Here is a 6,721-nt window from a genome sequence, read left to right on the forward strand (position 1 = left end):
CACTTCCGGTGTCCGAATATAGCCGTCCAATATATCAATCTTTATGTCATAAAAACTCCTAAACTCATAATATAACTGTCATCAAAACCTTAAGCGTGCGGACCCTACGGGTTCGAGAATAATGTAGACATGACCGAGACATGTCTCCGATCAATAACCAATAGCGGAACCTAGATGCTCATATTGGCTCCCACATATTCTACGAAGATCTTTATCGGTCAGACCGCATAACAACATACGTTGTTCCCTTTGTCATCGGTATGTTACTTGCCCGAGATTCGATCGCCGGTATCTCAATACCTAGTTCAACCTCGTTACCGGCAAGTCTCTTTACTCGTTTCGTAATACATCATCTCATAACTAACTCATTAGTTGCAATGCTTGCAAGGCTTATGTGATGTGCATTACCGAGAGGGCCCAGAGATACCTCTCTCACAATCGGAGTGACAAATCCTAATCTCGAAATACGCCAACCCAACATTTACCTTTGGAGACACCTGTAGAGCTCCTTTATAATCACCCAGTTACGTTGTGACGTTTGGTGGCACACAAAGTGTTCCTCCGGAAAACGGGAGTTGCATAATCTCATAGTCATAGGAACATGTATAAGTCATGAAGAAAGCAATAGCAACATACTAAACGATCGGGTGCTAAGCTAATCAAATGGGTCATGTCAATCACATCATTCTCCTAATAATGTGATCCCGTTAATCAAATGACAGCACATGTCTATGGTTAGGAAACATAACCATCTTTGATTAATGAGCTTGTCAAGTAGAGGCATACTAGTGACGTTTAGTTTGTCTATGTATTCACACAAGTATTATGTTTCCGGATAATACAATTCTAGCATGAATAATAAACATTTATCATGATATAAGGAAATAAAGTAATAACATTATTATTTCCTCTAGGGCATATTTCCTTCAGTCTCCCACTTGCACTAGAGTCAATAATCTAGATTACACAGTAATGATTCTAACACCCATGGAGCTTTGGTGCTGATCATGTTTTGCTCGTGGAATAGGCTTAGTCAATGGGTCTGCTACATTCAGATCCGTACGTATCTTGCAAATCTCTATGTCTCCCACCTGGACTAGATCCCGGATGGAATTGAAGCGTCTCTTGATGTGCTTGGTTCTCTTGTGAAATCTGGATTCCTTTGCCAAGGCAATTGCACCAGTATTGTCACAAAAGATTTTCATTGGACCCGATGCACTAGGTATGACACATAGATCGGATATGAAGTCCTTCATCCAGACTCCTTCGTTTGCTGCTTCCGAAGCAGCTATGTACTCCGCTTCACATGTAGATCCCGCCACAACGCTTTGTTTAGAACTGCACCAACTGACAGCTCCACCGTTTAATGTAAACACGTATCCGGTTTGCGATTTAGAATCGTCCGGATCAGTGTCAAAGCTTGCATCAACGTAACCATTTACGATGAGCTCTTTGTCACCTCCATATATGAGAAACATATCCTTAGTCCTTTTCAGGTATTTCAGGATGTTCTTGACCGCTGTCCAGAGATCCACTCCTGGATTACTTTGGTACCTCCCTGCTAGACTTATAGCAAGACACACATCAGGTCTGGTACACAGCATTGCATAAATGATAGAGCCTATGGCTGAAGCATAGGGAACATCTTTCATTTTCTCTCTATCTTCTGCATTGGTCGGGCATTGAGTCTTACTCAATTTCACACCTTGTAACACAGGCAAGAATCCTTTCTTTGCTTGATCCATTTTGAACTTCTTCAAAATTTTATCAAGGTATGTGCTTTGTGAAAGTCCAATTAAGCGTCTTGATCTATCTCTATAGATCTTAATGCCCAAATATGTAAGCAGCTTCACCGAGGTCTTCCATTGAAAAACTCTTATTCAAGTATCCCTTTATGCTATCCAGAAATTCTATATCATTTCCGATTAGTAATATGTCATCTACATATAATATCAGAAATGCTATAGAGCTCCCACTCACTTTCTTGTAAATACATGCTTCTCCAAAAGTCTGTATAAAACCGAATGCTTTGATCACACTATCAAAGCGTTTATTCCAACTCCGAGAGGCTTGCACCAGTCCATAAATGGATCGCTGGAGCTTGCACACTTTGTTAGCTCCCTTTGGATCGACAAAACCTTACGTCTGCATCATATACAACTCTTCATCCAGAAATCCATTCAGGAATGCAGTTTTGACATCCATCTGCCAAATTTCATAATCATAAAATGCGGCAATTGCTAACATGATTCGGACAGACTTAAGCATCGCTACGGGTGAGAAGGTCTCATCGTAGTCAATCCCTTGAACTTGTCGAAAACCTTTTGGTACAAGTCGAGCTTTGTAGACAATAACATTACCGTCAGCGTCAGTCTTCTTCTTGAAGATCCATTTATTCTCAATTGCTTGCCGATCTTTGGGCAAGTCAACCAAAGTCCACACTTTGTTCTCATACATGGATCCCATCTCAGATTTCATGGCGTCAAGCCATTTTGCGGAATCTGGGCTCACCATCGCTTCTCCATAGTTCGTAGGTTCATCATGATCTAGTAGCATGACTTCCAGAACAGGATTACCGTACCACTCTGGTGCGGATCTTACTCTGGTTGATCTACGAGGTTCAGTAGTATCTTGTTCTAAAGTTTCATGATCATCATCATTAGCTTCCTCACTAATTGGTGTAGGTGTCACAGAAACTGGTTTCTGTGATGTACTACTTTCCAATAAGGGAGCAGGTACAGTTACCTCATCAAGTTCTACTTTCCTCCCACTCACTTCTTTTGAGAGAAACTCCTTCTCTAGAAAGTTTCTGAATTTAGCAACAAAAGTCTTGCCTTCGGATCTGTGATAGAAGGTGTATCCAATAGTTTCTTTGGATATCCTATGAAGACACATTTCTCCGATTTGGGTTCGAGCTTATCAGGTTGAAGCTTTTTCACATAAGCATCGCAGCCCCAAACTTTCAGAAACGACAACTTTGATGGTGCCCTATTTAACGTGAATGCGGCCGTCTCTAGAGCATAACCCAAAAACGACAGCGGTAAATCAGTAAGAGACATCATAGATCGCACCATATCAAGTAAAGTACGATTACGACGTTCGAACACACCATTACGCTGTGGTGTTCCGGGTGGCGTGAGTTGCGAAACTATTCCGCATTGTTTCAAATTTACACCAAACTCGTAACTCAAATATTCTCCTCCACGATAAGATCATAGGAATTTTATTTTCTTGTTACGATGATTTTCCACTTCACTCTGAAATTCTTTGAACTTTTCAAATGTTTCAGACTTATGTTTCGTTAAGTAGATATACCCATATCTGCTTAAGTCATCTGTGAAGGTGAGAAAATAACGATATCCGCCACGAGCCTCAATATTCATCGGACCACATACATCTGTATGTATGATTTCCAACAAATCTGTTGCTCTCTCCATAGTACCGGAGAACGGTGTTTTTGTCATCTTACCCATAAGGCATGGTTCGCAAGTACCAAGTGATTCATAATCAAGTGGTTCCAAAAGTCCATCAGTATGGAGCTTCTTCATGCGCTTTATACCGATATGACCTAAACGGCAGTGCCATAAATAAGTTGCACTATCATTATCAACTCTGCATCTTTTGGCTGCAACATTATGAATATGTGTGTCACTACTATCGAGATTTAATAAGAATAGACCATTCTTCATGGGTGCATGACCATAAAAGATTTTACTCATATAAATAGAACAACCATTGAGGGAGTCCTGGATTAGGGGGTGTCCGGATAGCCGGACTATACCTTCAGCCGGACTCCAGGACTATGAAGATACAAGATTGAAGACTTCGTCCCGTGTCCGGATGGGACTTTCCTTGGCGTGGAAGGCAAGCTTGGCGATGCGGATATTCAAGATCTCCTACCATTGTAACCGACTTTGTGTAACCCTAACCCTCTCCGGTGTCTATATAAACTGGAGGGTTTTAGTCCGTAGGACAACTTCATCATACAACAATCATACCATAGGCTAGTTTCTAGGGTTTAGCCTCCTTGATCTCGTGGAAGATCTACTCTTGTACTACCCATATCATCAATATTAATCAAGCAGGACGTAGGGTTTTACCTCCATCAAGAGGGCCCGAACCTGGGTAAAACATCATGTTCCTTGCCTCCTGTTACCATCCGGCCTAGACGCATAGTTCGGGACCCCCTACCCGAGATCCGCCGGTTTTGACACCAACATTGGTGCTTTCATTGAGAGTTCCTCTGTGCCGTCGCAATCAGAAAGGGTGCCTCTTCCCGTCTTTAAAGACGGCGCTGTTACTAAGGGAGCCTTGGCTGTCGGCCAAACTCTCCGGCTAGGCGATTTTCTCATGACCGCCTGTTCGGCCGTTGCGCCGACGGTGACCTCTCGGGTCATCAAAAGCAATCTTCACGTCAGCTCGGAACTCGGCGAGTAGTTAGATCCAATGGAGCTCTCTTCCGTAAACGAGCTCTTGGATCGCATTGCCGCCTTGGGGGTCACTACGGATTATGACCAGGTTGGGCTTAAACCCGATCTAAGAGAAATTATTCTCCCCAAGTCACCCATCACGTTGCCGTGGTAGAGACACAGTGCGGCGACTCTTCATCTATCTTACGGACTAGCTACGTCCGGATTCCCGATCCCTCCAAGCCGGATACCCGCGGAGGGGAGGATGTAACTCAAGACCTGAACTTAGAATCAGGCAATGGGCTAGATTCACTGGACAACATCCAAGAATCCAAACTTCAGAGTTCGGAAACTCCTTGGCCTCTGAGTCTTAGATTGGGTGAAGTTCCGGATTTAATTCCACCCACCCACCCGAACATAAGCGATCTATCCCAAGTCAGGAAAAAGCCCGAAGAAACAGTACATCATTACTGGGCAAGGTTCCTCCTGGTTATGAACAGGATAAAGGACTGTCGCGAGGAAGACGCAATCTCAATCTTTTGCAATAATTACACGGACAAGGGAATCCTCAACGCCATAGGTCGTCGTGATATTACATGCTTCTCTGACTTGGCGTCCATAGTACAAAAGTACTGTGCGATGGAAAGCGCCCGGAAAACCGAAACTAAATTTTGGGACAATCCGGCCCTGAATAGAAACTTCATCCGAAATAAAAGGGTGCATCATCATCAGACACCCGGGTTAAAAACCAAAAAACCAAAACCCTCTACCGGGCATGGAACCGTACTGGAGGGATGGCTTAATGGACCCTGTAAAATTCATAGTACAGAGGACGCCACACCAACTCATAGCCTTAGAGCATGTTGGATACTCTGGCAGGTGGCCAAAAGGGGTGAAGATCTCCTAATTCCGGAGGCTGCAGAAAACCACCTCAGGGACTCCAGTACAGTCTTAACAGTCTTCAAGACTTTCGCATCAAATAATATGCGAAAAAGAACACTCTGCAGCCTCGCCGAAGTCTATCAAGTAGCAACAATAAACCCATGGAGTGACACGGCTATTACTTTTAATGCCAGTGATGAACCTAAAATCCGAACAGCTCGAGCATCAGCCGCATTGGTACTCAGTCCTATAGTGGACGGCTTTCGCCTCACCAAGGTACTCATGGACGGAGGCAGTGGATTGAACCTCATTTATGAGGAAACCCTTCAAAAAATGGAAATAGACTGGAACCGCATTGAGCGAAGTAGCACAACCTTTAGAAGAATAATCCCCAGTCGAGAAGCGCGCTGTGTAGGAAAAATCACACTAGATGTGGTGTTCGGCACGCCGAATAATTATAAGTCCGAAGAGGTCACATTCCAAGTGGCCCCGTTCAGTAGCGGATACCACGCTCTGCTGGGGCGGGAAGCGTTTACAATCTTCCAAGCAATACCCCATCACGGGTACATGAAGCTCAAGATGCCCGGGCCGAATGTAATCATCACTCTCGCCAGTAATCCGGACATAGCACTCCGCACCGAAAACAAGACAGTCGCATTGGCCCTTGAGGCACTGTCCGAAGCCCTAGCGGCTGAGGAACTGACTACGCCGCGCTCCACGATAAACAGGGACGATGTGATACTCGATAAAAGATCCAAGTCCACCTCCTTTAAACCAGCGGATGAAATAGTCAAATTCCAGGTCCATCCAACGGACCCCAATAAAACAGCTTCCATCGGGGCACGATTAAACCCCGATGTAGACGCCGCACTACGAGAATTCCTACGGGAGAACTGGGACATTTTTGCCTGGCACCCTTCAGACATACCAGGAATCCCACGCTGGCTGGCCAAACACAGCTTAAATATCCTAAAAGGATTCAAACCTGTCAAACAAGCCCTTCGGCGTTTCTCTGAGCCCAAGAGACAGTCAATGGGAGAGGAGCTAGCCAAACTATTGGAGGCTGGATTCATCAGAGATATAAAACATCCGGACTGGCTAGCAAACTTGGTGATGGTACCAAAGAAGGACAAATCCTGGCGCCTGTGCGTTGACTTCAAAGACCTTAACAAGGCTTGCCCAAAGGATCCCTTCCCCCTCCCCCGCATCGATCAAATTATCGATGCCACTGGAGGACACAATTCGTTGTGCTTCCTCAACGCATACTCCGGTTACCATCAAATCAAGATGGCCGAGTCAGACCAAGCCGCAACGGCATTCATCACCCCATACGTCCCATTCTGCTTCAACACAATGCCTTTCGGGCTCAAAAACACCGGCGCAACATATCAGCGCATGATTCAGACATGTCTGGCAAACCTGATCGGCAA

The sequence above is a fragment of the Triticum urartu genome, chromosome 7A (genome assembly GCF_056163025.1).
Source record: "Triticum urartu cultivar PI428250 chromosome 7A, HENAU_Tu73, whole genome shotgun sequence".
Classification (NCBI taxonomy): Eukaryota; Viridiplantae; Streptophyta; class Magnoliopsida; order Poales; family Poaceae; genus Triticum; species Triticum urartu.